The sequence below is a fragment of the Ostrea edulis genome, chromosome 10 (genome assembly GCF_947568905.1).
Source record: "Ostrea edulis chromosome 10, xbOstEdul1.1, whole genome shotgun sequence".
Classification (NCBI taxonomy): domain Eukaryota; kingdom Metazoa; phylum Mollusca; class Bivalvia; order Ostreida; family Ostreidae; genus Ostrea; species Ostrea edulis.
In genome coordinates, this window is record NC_079173.1 from 42,951,904 (window position 1) to 42,970,862 (window position 18,959).

Genomic DNA, 18,959 nt, shown 5'->3' on the forward strand with positions numbered 1-18,959 from the left:
TCGAAACCACTCTTAATCTACACAGAAGTACTCCGATATTCATCTTTAAAGATGCTGGAGTTCGTCATTAATGATATATCCGTAGTCTGTGGTGATGAAACCTTCCTAATGTATGTTGAATTTCCAGGGACACGAATCGTGCCCCTTAAATAGCTGATATGTTTTAATATTCTTACGAATTATAATTTCTTAAAAAGCTTCTCGATGGGAAGAAAGTCTCTTACGCGGTCGGTAGTGATGTTTTACGACATCTACTCGATGTTAATTTTAAGCAGTTTATTTGAATTAACTATAATAAAGTGTTTATCAAGTTATTCAGCTATCTAGCGGTGTTGATATATGTACGGGAATGTCTCTATATTTAAATACGACTTCTCGTCCTCAAGGAAAGACGTCCCAGGAGAAAAGAGAAAAGGTTAGGAAGAAACAAAGCAGGTCTCATGAAATATAAATTAAAAAGCCGATTGAGGCCATTTTATACTAAATAGACTAAAGAATATCCGTACCGAGTAGAATTTAAAGAAACAGAAAACGTGTTTGAAAATCAAATTGAATGACGAGACTTAAGATATTTTTTGACACAATTAAATACGTTTTGGTTCAATAGTTTTGATATACCCACATACCAAATATCAAAGGCCTATGTCAAAAGACAAAACAAGTTATGGTTCGGACAAACTTTGCATTAGAAGAAGAAGAAGAAACGGACGAATCCATACTAAAACAAGATGTCCTCATCTGGGAAAGGGGAAAACAATCCATTGATTAAAACATTATATTGAAATATATGAGTTATTTCTGTGCATGCTCCCACATTGATAAAATTGGAGGATCCATGTAACCAAGTAAATATTAGGGTAGAGAAACACCACTTGTAGCATGACGAGTGTCCACACGACGCTATTGAATCTAAAGATAATATGATCGATATTCTACCTATAAGTTTGGTGTCAATTTGTGATATATGAGCCTGTTGGCAAGCGTGACTTGTTTATGTAAATGTTGTACGTAGTGTCGTATGTATCAATGCCATTTATTCTGAATTTTAGTACTATCTGGAATTAGCAATCCAACAGCATCCAATGAAGTTCTGATTTCACAGAGATAATACATTCCAACCTACTCCAGGTACGTTTTTTTTAATGTGAAATAGATTAACTTAACAAGATCATTCTGTTTTAAACATTTATTCAGCATACTGTATGGTATATGCAGTCTAGGATTGGGATTTTTAAATAACACAATCATTGACAGTACGGTAAAATAACATACCATACAATGTTGTAAAACTGCGAGCTGAGAGTTTTTGTATTATAAAACATCTTCAGTATTGTAACCACGTTTTCCTCGTATTTGAAGCTTCTGTTAAATATGGAATACATGTTCAATGACGTATTCTACAGCAAATTCCACTTAGTATTGCAATACAATACTTATACTGAGTCTGTACTGTAGTATTCTATGTATTTAGAATCCTTCACGGTAATTGTATTAAAGTAAAACTTCGTTATTCCCAAGCTAAAGCATAAAGCTAAATTTTTGACAAAACAATAGACAACCAGTTTGCTTCCATAATTTTCATATATTTGAAATGACAATAATTAAGCATCATATAGAAATACTAGGAGGCCAATCCGAACACATATTGCATAAAACAAACTGTATGCCATCAACCCGGGTAGATCACATACATTATATACTTGTTGCCTCCCGGTATAAAATGATAAAACAAAGGCAAAAAAGGTGGACAAAATTATGCCACTAACAATGTGGTATACAAGTAACAAGGTTTAAAACCCGAATTGAAGGCAAAACACTATATTAATCAGATTACATTAAGTTAAAGCATCAGTTTAACATGGAGACATGAAAGTATGCAAAATAAACAAGTCAAAAGTCATGGAGAACAGCTCAGTCATGTGGTACATATAACATTGCAAACCATATACAAAACCGTACCGTTAGAGTTCCAAATTACTGCTAGCCCCTTCGCATTGACAACTATACTTTGCATGTGGGTACCCAACATTTCTGTTCTCGTCGCCCACTTGACAACCATAATTGTCCGATTACCATTTTTCTTCCGACGGATTCGAGTTCTAATATAAACGAAGTTCAGTTTCCAGTTTAAATTTTACCACTTTGCAATACATTACTAGGTATCAAATTTTCCAAAGCGTAACCAGAAGAATTTGAACAACGAAACGGTTACTTCAGACTGATAGTCTTAGACCTGTTAGCAATTTTTTTCATTAAGAAAACTTTGACATGGGTCAATACAACCAAATAACCTCTGAACAAAACTAATAGAAGAGCACTGAAAGGCTATAAATGAAATACTAACACCCGATGAATAAAGGTGTTCAATAAAATTTGCTAAATTAATTGAAGGGAATGGAATGACAATGCTAAGACTGAAAGATTGATCATACTGAATTAATAATTTCTAACTTCTAGCATAAGCAATACGTGTTGTTGGCGAAAGAGATCTACGTAACAGCATTAACTAGTCACTACTTCAATGTTTATTAACTCGGGTGGAATATATGTTGCTTCCAGGTCCAACTATGGAGCCTTGAGGCGTACTTCCTGAAATGTAAATTGAGATAAACCGTCAGCAATCGCATTCTCTTTCACCGGAATATGTTCAATTTTGAAATGAATGTTTTTACATATTCACACCACCACTAGCCTTCTAACAAGGCGCATAGTTGTAGGTTATATTAAAGAATTACTGTTTATAACTGTTTATACCGTTTATAACACATGTTATTGCAGAGTTATCTGTAAGAAATATACATTTGTTTACCAGAATATCATCCCACATCTCGAATGCTAAAACTATGGAAAATAATACTTCGATAGCTATTTCCAAATCACAAAGAGAAGGAGGTCATTCACAAGCAAACCACCGTGAAGCCAAAACAAATGTAAAACCTAATGACCCAGCTGCATCAGTGTATAACTTCAAATGATCTGAATATTTGAATTTATCAGCATTGAAGATATATTTGATATTGAAATTATCAATGAACAATAACCAAGAGTTAATGTCTAGTCGTCTTCTTTGTTAAGTTGGACTTTAAAGTGTTGAGGTTTAAGTTTACCCGAAGTAACATCTGTTAACCGTCGCGAAAATGCCATTCCAGATGTACTAACGGGAGTTGCAACATTCAGTAAACCTAGGAGCGATCTTAACTCGGTCATAATAACAGTTTTTCTTTGTACAATATTGTAAATGATTACTAATCTTCTCAATTTTTTCAATGCACAATTTTGATTCGTTAACCGCTGAATCAATCTCAATGCTATAAATGACAATGGCTGTGGATGGTAAAACAGTTTTTTTTTCATACTTGAATCGAACACCAATTTCAGCACACATGGAAATAAATCGATTCAAATCCCTTTCATAATTGGTAGAACCTTTTTTACCGATAAAAACAATCATCTGTTATATGAGACATTCCACCTACTTGAAACTTACAACACATGACCCACTACAGGGCATAACTAAAAGTTGCAAATATTCTACAACTTATTCTAACCCCAATGCGTAGACATTTATCTTAATGAAACATGACTTCCTAACAATTGTTAGCAACTAGGGTGTATGGTAATTATGCGAAGCACATAAGACATGTTTTCCTTTCAAACCTTTTAACGGAAAGGATGGTATCAAATTGAACCTTAGCTGCCTCATCTAGAATGATATTTAAGAGAATATTGTAACAGAAAACACAAGTCGTGAATTAAGCGGAATTTCCCAGGAGTAGAATTTGGCACAACACCTAATAGAGAAGACACTACATTAGGAAAAGGCGTGTAGACATGGTTGAAGGAGAGGAGGAGTATGGCTGACCATTATTAAATGCAAAGCATGATTTTCCTTCTGTGGCTTACTGGCAGACAAGGCAACAATTACGAGAATCTTGAGAAGATTTTGAAATTGTTGAGGCTCTTACCATGAGCTCCCGGAGTGGCTGCTATCAAGGCAGATAACTACACTATCTAAATTTTCTAATAATTCTCGTCATAATACCGCCAAGCCATATCGCCATAAGCAGCATGGATCCGACAGATGGTAGTCATGCATTTGATCAAGTGAGATACCTCATTTGGCTTTGCCTTAAAATATACTGACACAAAGATCATAAAAAAAACATTCGTCCATTGTCTTAATGAGATCTTTTTACTCCCTTCTGATGCAACAATGGCGCTCCCTTGTTCTACCTGCAGAAATATCTTTTCTTCCTGAAAACTTGGAGGTTAAACAGTGAGATTAAATCAATATATTTGTCATTTTTGTTTTGTTTTACTCTCTTGGGAGGGGGTGTTCCTTAAGGTATACCTGTATAAAGAGACAAGGGGATACCATTGATTAACGAGTTCTTGTCACATGTGAATAGGGACTCGCCTCCAAACAACTAGAGCTATCAAGAATGGTGATTGGGTTGTTGCCTTACTCAAAATGAAACCATTGTCATAATTAACCGCCCCAGTTGACTACCTAGGCTCCGGCACTGAAGAGCGTGATCCTGTTTCTGGTGGAGAATGTGCCAGAGGAAGTCCTGATTCTACACTGGAGGAGGGCATACTTCAGACCAAAGATCCACTTGGTGTAATTATTATGGTGTTGAGTGGGGTAATTGTAAATTTCCAATGAGATTACGTTTCTTTGAAATAGCATCTGCCAATTTGTCATAATCATTGTTAGTAGTAACGATAGTAGAATTTCTTGTTGAGACATGAGTGATGGCGGACACTGTCCTCTGTGAATTCTCAATTATTCTTGATCTCTTTGGTCTGGATTCACTGTCCCTTGTCACTTCCTTGGCATATCTGAAAAAAAAGAAGGGAGAAATACGTAATAGTTCATCCTCAGAAAAACTGACAAACTGAGACCTAAATAGATGTACATGAAGGTCAAAGGTAGGGGTGGTTAATGTATCTCCATGGTTTTTTGTGTTGTTTTCTTTTTCAATGAGAAGTTGTAATGAATAATATGGAAAATACATATCTAACTGCCATGATATCAAGGAAATCCAAAGATTATTGGAATTATATTGGATCTTTGGCCTACATACCCATTGGTCATTGCAAAAAATCTGTTTGATCAAGATACCCTGCAATATGAACAAAAGACCCAAAATGAATCTGATCAATTGATCAAACATAATGGGTTTACAAAACCCTAAATTCTACTTTAACAAAATTGAACCTTTTACAAGAATATATCACAATTTTCAGAAATTGGGTACGATATTCAAGATCGAACAAAGACCGTAGCAGAATTATCTCTAGGAATGTAGATATAACTCAGGTAATAGAAAATTATTAACATGCTGTGGCCTTCAATTCGACAGTTAGATATATCGACGACGTTTTCTCTATTAACAATGATAACTTTATTTCATATGTCGATTCGATATATCCCTGTGAGCTCAAGATAAAAAGACACCACAGAGTCGTCCACTTCCGCTTCATGCTTAGATTTTTTATTGAAAGTAGATATTAACGGCAAACTGACAACTCATCTGTATGACAAACGGGCTGATCTCAGCTTCTCCATCGCCAAATTCCCATATGTATGTAGCAAAATCCCATTATCACCTGCATATGGTATATATATATATATATATATATATATATATATATATATATATATATATATATATCTACTGATTCGATACGCAAGAGCCTGTTCTATGCATAATCAGTTTTAAATCGAGGCAAGCTACGGACAAACAAGTTGATGGTACAGGGGTTTCAACAGTATCGATTGAAATCCGTATTCCGCAAATCACATGGTGGTTATAACGATCTAGTTCGCCAATACAACCTATGATTTGATCAAATGTTGACTGACGTGTTTCATACCGATTATTAGGCCGTTCTTGGCACACTGATTTTGGCTACGGATAACTCCGTTTACCTGATAAGGATATAGGGCTCACAGCGGGTGTGACAGGTCGACAGGGGATGCTTATTCATCCAAGACACATGATTCCACCTCTAGTGTATCCAGGGGTCCGTGTTTGCCCAACTATCTTTTTTGTATTGCATATAAGAGTTATGAGATTGATCACTGTTCGTTATCTTCATCTTTCATTAAGATGATGGTTTTTCTTCAACAAATTGTTCAGTTCAACCACTTATTCATTATAGGAACCAATCCTTTTCGTCTAAAAAAAATGTCCTATAATTACGAATTTCGCTTCACATCCCATCATCAAATAATTTGCATAACTGACGATATCTCCAAATACTGTTCTAATTGGTTTACCCATGTCCAAGTAATTTCCTCCAATCTGAATAAAAACAATTTTGGAATCCATCGCAAACGTCGTAAGTTGTGCATCCCTGGCCACCCGACACACTAATAACAAAGAATACCAGTGTTAAGTTAATGGAGTACAACGCGGTTGAGTTAAGGCTTTTCCCATAAAATTTTTAATACCAGTGTTGTACATAAATCTACTTTACCGCACTGGCACATTGCACGACGTCACAATGAAAAATGCGTCATGACGAAGGTCATGACGTACATATATACAGTCCTTTTGTGGTTGGAAATGTCAAAATATTGTTTCGTTATTTACCACCCCTGTCAAACGGTAAACTGCAATCGCGTAAAAGTTTCTGTAAAATGGGTTATATTAATTGTTTTTGATATTGAAAAAGTTTCATTTTTTTCTTTATATAGCATACATGCTAAAGTAATATCCATATTATATTGTGATCTTGATATCGCCCCTAATCTACACGTATAGTTACTTTCACAATGGACTCATTTGCATAAACAGGGTTTCCGTACATAAAAAAATTCATCATTGACACGACACCCCGAGGTTTTTAAGTGAAAAATGTTTGATTTATGTGACATGTGAACTTCAGTGCCAAAGGAAAGTTAGGAGAGCAAGATCTGGCTTCAACAGAAAATATGTTTTCAGTCTAGATTCAACTTCGTATGTGCAAAATTCGCTGCATCTTGCATATTCAATGCAAACATTAGACATGTTAAAAGTCACAATAAACTGCTTTCAGCACTTTTCAAATTAAGAAATTGATATGCTTTGAAGTTATATTAACTTCAACTTGCATTGATATCTGGATATCCTGCCAATTCAACGATTTATACATACACGCTACGTTTTTATCTTGATATTTGATCACGTGATACAGAGTTGATGTAGAGACTGTCGGTCTGGTGAAAAATGTATAAGAGATCAATCTGCACTTAATGATATATACATATTGTTTTTATATAAAAGGGTTGTGTTTACCGAATTTGTCACAAATTGATCTGTTTATTAACGCCTTTTTTCTGACATATTTCTATGGCCGTACTTAACACAACTGCGAAAACAAATCCGTGTAGAAGCAAGATACCTAGCACAGAAAAATAGCATAAAACAAATAATTATGAAGATCCTATACACTGATTGGTCAGTTGTAACACCTTGAAGGTCATGTATGGGATAATTATTAAGATCCTACTCGACATAACAAGTAGGAGGGACCCAAGAGGGTTAATCAAATAAGTGTAATTAATCAAACAGACTTTTATTTGAAATAATTTACTACCATATTTTTTTCTTTTTGGGGGGAATACGCTTCATTCAAGATTTCCATCTGAAAAAATTAGAAAGAATAGCTGTGTAGTTTGGGTATTTATATCGATTCAATTGCATGTAATTAGTTTGATTGAGCAATCGATTTTAAGAATTAGTTTATCTCATGTACATCAACGATATTCCGAGTCAGGTACCTTGAGATATTGTTCAAATCTGATTGGATGAAATTTTATAAGAGTTAATAGTACTTACAGGTAAAAATAGTTTGTTAAATTTATTTTGTCATAGAATCTGTTGATTTGCTGAAAATATCCCCGTACTGATTGAATTCATAGATAATTCGGTGCATGAATATGTTGGTGGGGGACAACACGTCCAAGTCACCTGATTCCACTATTTGTGTATCCAGGGGTTCGTGTTTGTCATATTCTTAATGTTCCATTTTGGGGGGGATTTATGAGAATAATCAATGTGCGTTATCTTCAATTTCTTCTTGTATGATTTGTTGGGACGTGTACAAAGTACACAAAACGTCATTCATCCACAGGTAACAGATCAAAATCTGTGACTAGTTCTACCTGTAATTTATCCTTATCGGCCGCAGGAATTACGACATATCTGCAGTTGTGTTAGAAAGTACGAATGAGAAAATGAGAAATCACTGTTTATTGTTTCGGAACAAGAATTTCTTATCAATATCATGCATAAATGTTAAGAATAAAATGTTTCTGAAATATAAAATATAAGTTTTGACGTTACACAATGAGAATATAACTGGATCAGGACCCTAGGCACTGCATTTCCATATGGATGCAATAATAATGTATATTATGTGGGAAATTTGACTAGTCCACAAGGAAATAACGTTAATGCGATGGGACTCTTTCCCAATACCCAAAGACGAAAACGCAGACACGGACATCGTTCATATAAAAGACCAAGTATAAATGATGTCACGTTTGATTCACTTTTGCCTCACGTCAACAGACAATTGGGTCCACATCATATTCGTACAAAACTTTACTCTATTCCATTGAGGGTTTTACATACGTTATTTGAAGAAGCTATGGCTAGTCTATACTTGGATTTTTCAACACCTGAATATATACTTAACTCTATGATTATGGATGTTGCCTACCACAGGCTCTATAAACCAGCACGGACCATGGATGATATTCCTTCCAAATCATGCCGTCAGTTCCTTAACGTAGTTCCACACTCCTGTGATGTCATAAGATTTTGCAAAGTCAATGATTTAATGACTGGAACATAAATTGTGTTGGAGTCTTTTTCAATAGTTATTTTAAAAAAGATTGTCAGCCATAAAATATTTCAAAAGTCTTAGTTATATTTGAATAGTCAATGATATGTTTCAAAATATTGAATCCAAGGACAATAACTCCGTTTTAAATAAATTATTTATCAAGTCCATTATGCAATATATTTCCTTTATATTTCACAAACATTTTACCAAGGTGATAAGGAATCATTATCTGTGTCTTTTCGTGAAATTACATAAAATTTTAATCCATGAGTGATTTTGAATAGCTCAGCTGTATGGTGCCAGATTTCGTTTTTTTATGGGGGTATACATACGCTAGAAGCTATAAATTCGAAATTATCAAGGAAAGGTATGGATTTTTTCCCATAAATAACTATAACAGATGTACATCTACTAATATAAACAGAAAAAATGATATGTAAACCATGCTATAAGGAAATTGTGTCCACATTTATTTGTTTTTTAACATTTTGGAGAACAATGCTAATTCAATAATTCTGCACTTATTATTCTAAAACTTGATGAACATATTGAAAACGACATGTGTTTTAATTATTGAAATGTTTCCTGATAAATAAATGCAATTAAACAATTTTCTTGTTGTTTTTATTTTAAAATAATGACAAATAACTGTTTCCAATGAATTTCATAAAAATCTACTAGGGATACATGACTTCAGTAGTGTCTGTAATGAAAATTAATATGGAAATCCTTAACTAATTTGCATTTTTTCATTACTCTGAATGTTAATTTATTGATTACAAACAAAAAAATGCTACCTAAACCCCAAAAATCTAGGACTAAGGACCCACCTTAAGCTCAAATTTACAAACAAAGAAATAGATGCCGTCAATTTAAGCAAAATTCTTCGTCATAAAAGGGTTCAGTCGTGTATTCCAACCTATTTCAAGTTCAAGTCTACACCCTGTATCTCCTACAGCTATACTTCTACTATTGCATCCAAACTTTTTAATTATAAACAAACTTTGCAGTGCTTAGATATAGACCATCTTATACGTAATCCACCAACATGTTCTTGTTCTTCATCTTCTTTCAACTACAGTCCAGCTGGACATGTCATTACTGGTGATGTTGATATAGTTGAAAATGAAGACCTCAAATCACTTATTATTAAAGGTCCTAAATACAGAGAACCTCGGTCTTCTAATTGGCGACAGAACTTCATCTCTATTATGAATTATGTCGAAGATTATGCCAGACGATGGGCTAAATATGAAAAAGAAGAACTTGATACATTGTCAGAATGGGTTAAAAGCATAAGAGGAATATTAAAATCCCGCATTAGACACATGAAAACAAAAGTACATACCATCTATCCTTCTGTGTTTAGTAAATCAGAAGTGATAAAATAATTAGATAGGTTACATGAGGAATATGTTTTGGTTCCAGCTGACAAAGCTAGTAACAACATTGTCTTTGTTTGTAAGGCTCATTATTACAACTGTATTTTAAACGAACTTGGCATTAATTCCACTTTTGGTAACCATACTTATACTCCAACAGCCCTTTCAAAAGACACAATTCTTCAAAACCATGCTTCAGTTTTAGACACATTTAATATTCCAGTCAATGGGTCGAATGAATATGAATTACCGTACCTATATTGGATTCCTAAACTACATAAAACCCTTACAAACAAAGATACATTGCTGGATCCAGTAAGTGCTCTACCAAGCCCCTATCTTTCCTCCTCACGAAAATGTTAACAGCTGTGAAGGGGGGACTTCAAACTTACTGTGCGACTACATATGCCAGAAGTGGTGTTAATCAAATGTGAATTCTAAAAAATTCTAAAGAAATCTTAGTAACCTTGAAATCACAGAATTTTTCCCAAATCAATAGCATTAAAACCTATGAATTTTCAACACTATACAAGACCATTCCCCACGATAAATTAAAGACTAGACTTTTTGACATCATAGACAGCTGCTTCTTCAACAAAAACGGAAAACGGAAATATTCATATCTAGTGATCAGTCATTCAAAAACTTACTTTGTTAAACACCACTCTGATTCCACGCACAAGTACTCTGAAGTTGAAATAAAAAATATGCCAGAGTTCCTCATTGACAATATCTTCGTGGTCTTTGGTGATCGGGTCTTCCAACAGTCTGTTGGTTTTCCCATGGGCACGAATTGTGTTCCTTTGTTAGCTGACCTGTTTTTATATTCATATGAAGCAGAATTTATTCAAAAACTTCTACGTGAGAAGAAAAAATTTCTCGCTGTGACCTTCAATTCGACTTTTAGATATATCGATGACGTTTTGTCTATTAACAATGATAGCTTTCATTCATATGTCGATTTGATATATCCCTGTGAGCTCGAAATAAAGAACACCACAGAGTCGTCCACTCCTGCTTCATACTTAGATATTTTATTGAAAGTAGACATTAACGGCAAGCTGACAAATCAACTGTATGACAAACGGGATGATTTCAGCTTCTCCATCGTCAACCTCCCACATTTATGTAGCAATATTCCATTATCACCTGCATATGGTGTTTATATATCTCAACTGATTCCATATGCAAGAGCTTGTTCTGGGTATAGTCAGTTTTTAAATCGAGGTAAGCTACTGACAAACAAGTTGATGGTACAGGGATTTCAACAATCTCGATTGAAGTCAACATTTCGCAAATTATATGGTCGTTATAACGATCTAGTTCGTCAATACAACCTCGCATTGGGTCAAATGCTGTCTGACGTGTTTCATACCGATTGTTAAGCCGTTCTTGGCACACTGATTTTGACTGCAGATAACTCCGTTTACCTGATCAGGATATGGGGCTCACGACTGGTGTGACCGGTCAACAGGGGATGATTACTACTCCTAGGCACCTGATCCCACCTCTGGTGTGTCCAGGGGTCCGTGTTTGCCCAACTATCTATTTTGTATTGCTTGTATGAGTTATGAGATTGATCACTGTTCGTTATCTTCACCTTGCATAAATATGTTTCATTTTTATCCATTATTGAATAAGTTTGTTTTTACTGCTAGTGCTCCCCGGTAGTGTGCAAACTATGGAAACAACATATCGTGCGATTCCAAATATTAGTTAGATTAATGAATTGATGAAAACAAAAGTCGCCTTGGTTTGAATATGTCAAAGCTGTATACATTTCTACATTTCTACATATGTATTTTGGTTGTTGCTCTGTTTAAAATCAGCGACATGCAAATCAGAGTTGGCAAGATGCACAGTATAGTCACCAATCAAACAATTATACATTGTACCGCTGCTGTGGTCTAGAGGCTAAAGCGTTCGCCTTGCATGGGGAAGGTCGTTCAAATCCCGGTCGCGACAAACCTAATTCGCTAGAGCAGGTAATGACAGTTCCACCGCAAAACGATCAACATCAGGTGTGAATGTCTTTAGAGCAATTGTCTTATAAACATATGTGGACGGTGGTGTGAAAATCTGAGATATGAGGTTTGCTGGTCGTTTTTAGATTCTCAGTTCGCACTGATGGTACAGTTTTTATCAAAAATAGGTCAAACTTCGTAAAATACTAAGGTCTTGTCATAAGGAAAATATAATCCTACCTTAAATAGTTCAGGATATATTGATTACTTAAGATTTTTAAAAAGGTAAAACATCAAGGTCAAATGATTAAACACCATGTTGTACAAGGTCTTGTCATAGAGAATCCATATACAAAATAAAAGATCCACCTAAAATAGTTTGGAATATATTTAATAGTTTTTAATAATGTTTTCTTGTAAAACTTCGAGTTCAAGGTCAGGGGGTGAACGATCATGATATGAAATAAAAGGTCTCCCCTAAGAAATACGTATGCAAGATATAGCAGATCTGCCTTAAATTCTTCAAGATGTATTTTATAGGTTACATTGTCATTAAACGTAGGCCAAATCTCAAGATCACAAGATCACATACTATTGTATCATATGAAAAGTCCTTTCATAAGAAATGTACAGGCATATACAGAATATGAAAGTCGTAGCTTAAGTATTTTTGGAGATTTTCCCATACATTGGCATGTAACACTTTGACCCCCCATTGTATGCACACCCTATTCCTGTGGACCATGAATTGAACAAACGTGTGTCAGAACAAACCCTTAATATAGCGCAGCAGATTTTACTAGCAAAAGGCAATTAAACAATTAACAAGATTTATTTTACAATTGATAAATGAAAGAAAATAGTTAGAATAGTAATGTGTTAACTTAAACACGAAAAAAATGATAATTCCAAAATCATAGTTTCCGGTATAACAATCCAAAGAATAAAAAGTGTCTACCTAGAGCTTTTTTTATGAGAAGAATGTATGCGCGTATATATATATATATATATATATATATATATATATATATATATATATATATATATATATATTTGACAAGATATATTTTCACGTATACAGCTTATCACTTGATAACAGTAGTAAATAGGGACAAAATATTATGACACTTTCCCAGCGAGACAACTATCAAAGCATGCACGCTGTGACATACTTTTTCATTGTGACACCATATTGTGCGGAGTGCACAGAGGTACATTTCTAACAGTACTGTGATTTTTCTCGGATAGCCTTAACTGAGCTGCGCATCATAATCTGTACTATTTGCAAAAATCTCACGGGAATTACTATAATACTGTGTGTCATAACGCAATGTGTATGAAGAGTTTACGACTTCGCCATGCATAAAACTATATATTTTCTCTCCCAGGCGTTGTCTTGTATAAAACCGGCTTGTTTGTATTATTGCGATTCGTACAATGCATACATTTTGTTTAGTTCTAAATTGTTGTTGTTTGTTTTCAAACAATCAGCCTTAATACGGTCTACGGATTTCACCAAAATGCCAAAATGCCATCAGGTTCGGTGACTGTGAGATAACGTTCGTGACTCGAGAATAACGTTTCTAACGTTATTTGACGTGGTATTGGGAATTACCTTAATATATATATATATATATATATAAGATTCAAGCCAAGGCACTCATTCTATGTTCTCTGTGCAATGTTAATCAACGGTATAATCATCCATGCCATGTTTTCTGCTGATAGCAGTTTTGATTTTTAAATCCAAAGTTTCCTTATATTTCATAATTTCTAATCTATTCCAAATGATTTCAATAGAAAGGAATTTGTTAATGTTCATAGTTCCATAGTTTAAGAATGGTAATTTTTATATTTAATTTTCTTCTTTTTTTCATCTTTTGATATGTAAGGAAACTACAGGTAAATTTGTTCTGGTGTGTCCAGGGGACGTGTTCGCCCAACTACATATATATTATGTATCTATATTGTATTGCTTATTGGAGTGATATGATTGACCACTTTACGTTATATTCACCTTTTATCATGAAAGAGCATAATTTACATTTAACTCTCACTGTTCCTTCTACTCCAATTGAAATGGGAAAAAATCCAAAAGAAGTGGTGACATGGAGATATTGTACTTCCATTGCCAAATTTAACGCAAAAGACTATGCTATTTAACATATTAAAACAAATGCATTCAAAAGAAAGCACTTTTGCGTTCCATTGAACAAGGCAGTTATAAATATACATTGAGAAACTTGCATTATGCGAATGAGTAAACACGGGGTTTTAAACTTAAAACAACAAATTTGAATTCAAAGGTTCACCACGCGTTTTCTACACAGTTTTTTTTCTTTCAAGCTTATGTTCATTTAAAGGGATATTGATTTGGGGTTAAAAATGAGAACACACGGAATGTTATACCACTTCAAGTTATCACTGTTTTCATTTTTGTTTAACCCGTATCGAACTAGAATCAGAGAGAGAGAGAGAGAGAGAGAGAGAGAGAGAGAGAGAGAGAGAGAGAGAGAGAGAGAGAGAGAGAGAAAGGTAGAGAGAGATGTATATATATACATAAATATATATAAATAGAGAGAGACACAGAGAGAGAGAGATAGGGAAAGAGAGAGATGGGGGAAAGATAGAGAGAGATGGGGAAAGAGAGAGAGAGAGAGAGAGAGAGAGAGAGAGAGAGAGAGAGAGAGAGAGGGGGGGGGGGAGAGAGAGAGAGAGAGAGAGAGAGAGAGAGAGAGAGAGAGAGAGAGAGGGGTAGATATAGATGTATATATATACATAAATATATATAGAGAGAGAAAGACAGACAGAGAGAGAGAGATGGTGAAAGAGAGAGAGAGATGGGGGAAAGAGAGAGAGAGAGAGAGAGAGAGAGAGAGAGAGAGAGAGAGAGAGAGAGAGAGAGAGATAAAAATACATATATATATAGAGAGATGGGGTTACGACTCTCCAGGATTTGTTCAGCAATCACGCTGAACCATCAGAAATTTCCTTTGTACAGAAATGTAACAGGAAAAAAGTAGAAAAAACACAACTCCGAATCAAACCCATTCCATATCCGTCAATTGTTTTTCTACCTGATGCATATTGTGTTGACAGTCTACACATCCACATGCATAAAAACTATCGTCTGTATATAAGTTAGATAATTTAATCACTCGTACCGCATATAAATCCTAGAAATATCCATATGATTCAAAACTCAAATCACGGATTGAAGAAACGAACAGGCATACTTAATTGATTCATCAGTTATCAAAATCAATTTCTTCTGCAAGATCGAAATAAATCATCGATAACGATAAGCACTATTTACGGATTCATTTTATATCGTATCCTTATCATTCTAAGTTATCATACCGCCACGGTAGGCCGGGGTTCGAATCCCGGCCGCGACAGGCCTAAGTCGTTAACCAGATAGTGACAGTTCCATCGACAAACGCTCGGCATCAGGTGTGAATGTCACGGGAGATTAACTTAAAAACGGATGATCCGTGTCACAGAGGGTGCGGCAAGCTAAATAACCTTCACTGTTCAATGGCCGTAAGAGCTGAGCATAGGCCTAAATTTTAAGCCCTTCACCGGTCTTGGTGATGTCTCCACATGAGTGAAAAATGTTCGAGAGAGATGTTAAAGTTGACATGAATTAATAAATACGCACACCTTTCTAATCTTATCCGCCATATTTCTCTCAGGTAGCCTAATTTACTCTACCCGTATATACCCCAAATGTGATTGTCACACCTGAGTGACTGTTCTAGGTGGATTCGACCAGTGCATATCTCCGATAGTAATATATGCAAGATGAAGATAACGAACAGTGATCAATCTCATCACTCCTACAAGAAATACAAAATAGATAGTTGGGCAAATATATAAGGAATGAGAAAGAACGAAAATCACATTTTAAAACATTATGCTTTGCTCAAAGTTACAAAATATTTATTGTATACAAATGCAACATTCTGGATAAGTTAGACAAAAATAAAATAAAAAAACACCCAAAAAAGCTTTTCTTGCATACTCGTGCTTGCAAGTATTTGCAATTTTTTTATAAAATAAATGCGGAGAAATCATATGCCAATTACCTACTGATGGAATGGAATAATTCTTGCAAAATAAAGGTGCATGCCATATGGGGCTTATGGCGGGTGTGACCGGTCAACAGGGGATGCTTACTCCTCCTATGCACCTGGTTCCACCTCTGGTGTGTCCAGGGGTCCGTGTTTGCCCAACTCTCTATTTTGTATTGCTTGTAGGAGTTATGAGATTGATCAGTGCTCGTTATCTTCACCTTGCATGCATAATATGTAATGCACACGGTATATTCGCCACAAAAAAAAAAAAAACGTATTAAATACGGCCGTCTATTCAACAGGTATCGAAGATGAGCACTTACCGAAAATATGAGATTCTCTCTATTCTGATAAATCCACGAAACAAAATGATAAACTCCATTTGTATCTCGTTAGAACTTTACAACACGTTGACATTCCATTACACAGACTGCGACACACTTCACCCGTGCCAAACAGGGTGTCTTCAATCAGGGGAGATGTCAGAGTTGAAAATTTTTCCTGTATTGAATGCTTGTCTAGTCAAGGGTTTGTAGTTTATAGAAATCGGGAATCTAATATCTGGTTGGATATATTACGTGCACAATTCAAAATTTATCGATGATCATATAGAAACTTGGATATACAAATAAGGGAATAATGATCAAAAATATATATCTATGTGAAAATGCGTGTATTACATTTGCAATCCATAATAAACAGTTGATTACACAAAAACACATGTAAAAGGAAATGTATAAACGAAAATATAGTTTTGTTGTCTCTTTTGGAACCACATAATTATTTACGGTCTCTGTATGTCCATATTCATTGATTGAACAGGTGAGAGAGAGAGCGACCGTCCTACTTTCATGTACAATTTATCATTTCCCAGAAGAAAAGAAAATTGATCACTGACATAAATGTAAGCTTACAAGCATTAAAAATTTCCAGCTATTTAAAAATTTGTGATTGACAATATATTGGAAACTTACAGGAGTTGATGCTTATAATTGAATTCATTACACATTTTCAAAAGAAATTAGTTTGAACTGTGCATTTAGAAAATATTGACTTTGTATGTTAGAATAACGGGAAAAAGTAAATTGTCAAAAAAGTGGGGAAAGCAGACCAGCCTTCCTGCCCACCCCAACCCCTTGTATACGTGGCAGAAACAACATATCAATTCGTGGTGAAAGAAAAGTGCATATCTGCATTTCATTAAATTCCAAAGAAGCTCGAATTTATGTGTTCCCCTATTAATTATTTTTTATGCAAGATCCGTTCCCGAATTTAGAATCAAGCTTTCAGTCAGAGCAGAAATGAATTCATTTTGAAGTACATCTAGTTTGAATGCAAATGTAGGGTTCCTTCTTTTGATTTCATCAGACTCATTAGAACCCCCTCACCCAAACTATGGAGCTTTGGTTTTATTGATATCTAAATCGGTATAAATGAATCCGGATATAAATTATATAATGTTTTTTTCGTGATCATATAGATATTGATACTAATAATAAAAAAAGAAAATGTTTATACTCTTGCCTTTTGCATATCCTACTAATGCATCACAGTATATTGACATTGTATCGTATCAAATAAAACCTCAACACGAATTTTACTGATTTATAAATACTAACAACTTATCGAATACATTTGAATTTGAAATTTAGACGTACAGCGGCATGGCCATTGCGCCAGATCTGCGAAATGAAAATATTTATGAATAAATTAAACTCAAGCCTGAAAGAAATCATTATGGCATGTTACAGAAACGTTAAAACACACATGCTATAGTCCTACAATGCATGCATGCGATTTTTCTGAATACATGTATTTATGTATTCATGAATGAAGTTCCTATGCTTGAAAATATCTTGGTTTTATGCATTTTGTTTTGTGATTTTGGTTTATCATTCTTTACACTGTGTAAATGAAGGAAAAACTTGGTAAAGGGTGCAATTCTACACCATATAATCAGTATACATGCATGTCTTGCAAAGCAAAATGTACATGTAATAACCAGACATGCATCGGCATTTTTCATGAGGGGGGGGGGGGTACAACAGGGGGGAAATGGAAAATTGGATTCTTCAAAATGGCTTGCCATTCAAAATAATAATTTAAAAAGATGAACGAAAACAGCAATAAAATAAAACAAACCACTCAAACAAACCAAAATGTTTTGTCCGATGTTCAAAGTCCCAATATGTGGGTGAAGGGTTAAAGAGTATTTTACTTTGACTGCCTCAATAATTTCCCCCTACACTTCATTTTCTTCAATCGTTGGCGTGGGATGGGGTGGTAAAATCCTCTACTAAGAGCGCCTCGTAATATCTTCATTTTCTTAATTGGTGGTGGTGTGTGTCTTCTACTATTATATCAGAACTTTCAAAGCTCATCCTCTTATATACCATGCGAACCCTGATACAAAAAACAATAGAAACTCCAACTAATATGGCGGATTAGCAAAGAAATATGGCCGACGTATAGAATTATACTATATCTATAATTAATGTCAGCTTTAAGCAAAATACAATCAATCAATCTAATTTGTCATTTTAAAACGAAATCGCACTTGATTAGATCCACCAAAAGCACACCCACGAATTCACTCTTTTTTGCTATTTTAGGTTAGTTTATCGAAAACTAAACTAGTTTTTTTATTTTAAAATAATTATTATATCTTGGAGTAAAATTCAATTATATCTTACGGA

At 34.7% G+C, this 18,959-nt stretch overlaps 1 protein-coding gene across 3 annotated transcripts in view; it reads left to right on the forward strand.

The window, feature by feature from the left end:
* The first annotated feature begins 1,031 nt into the window (after positions 1–1,031).
* Positions 1,032–18,959, forward strand: part of LOC125666134 (uncharacterized) — a 54,545-nt gene continuing 36,617 nt past the window's right edge. For all 3 annotated transcript variants that reach the window (XM_056151392.1, XM_056151391.1, XM_056151393.1), the window contains exon 1: positions 1,032–1,128. The gene's annotated coding sequence lies outside the window, so the exon portion shown is untranslated. The remainder of the gene's footprint in view (positions 1,129–18,959) is intronic.